Source organism: Octopus bimaculoides, chromosome 4, assembly GCF_001194135.2.
Source record: "Octopus bimaculoides isolate UCB-OBI-ISO-001 chromosome 4, ASM119413v2, whole genome shotgun sequence".
In the NCBI taxonomy this organism is placed as follows: Eukaryota; Metazoa; Mollusca; class Cephalopoda; order Octopoda; family Octopodidae; genus Octopus; species Octopus bimaculoides.
In genome coordinates, this window is record NC_068984.1 from 75,316,217 (window position 1) to 75,316,673 (window position 457).

The 457-nt window shown below is 36.1% G+C and overlaps 1 non-coding gene across 1 annotated transcript; it reads right to left on the reverse strand.

Moving 5' to 3' along the window:
- Positions 1–188: 188 nt before the first annotated feature.
- On the reverse strand, positions 189–272 carry Trnal-cag (transfer RNA leucine (anticodon CAG)). Its single transcript has one exon. It is a non-coding gene; the product is annotated as a tRNA-Leu (tRNA).
- Positions 273–457: the final 185 nt, after the last annotated feature.

Here is a 457-nt window from a genome sequence, read left to right on the forward strand (position 1 = left end):
GAAAAAGCTATAAATATCCAGAGAGTATTTTTAATCAAACATTTACATACCTTATAATTTGCAACATGTAGTGCATTCTTAGACACTTGTAAGTGGCTTCGTTAGAAGTACGACTCACTAACTCTACTTCGCAGCAATTATCTATAACTGCGACGAGAAGTCTTCATTTAAAAAATAAAAATTGTATATGTCAGAAGTGGGATTCGAACCCACGCCGGGAAGACCCGACTGCGACCTGAACGCAGCGCCTTAGACCGCTCGGCCATCCTGACTTACTGATCAACAAAAATCCAGTAATGGATTTTTGTTGCGTGATAGATTTGGGAAATAGTATAATTTGGTGTTCAGACTAAAATATTTACAAGTTTCTAAGAATTCATCTTCGTGTTTCAAATTATAAAGCATGTAAATGTTTGGTTACATGAACTCATAGCTTTTTTCTGCTTTGAGTTTCAAG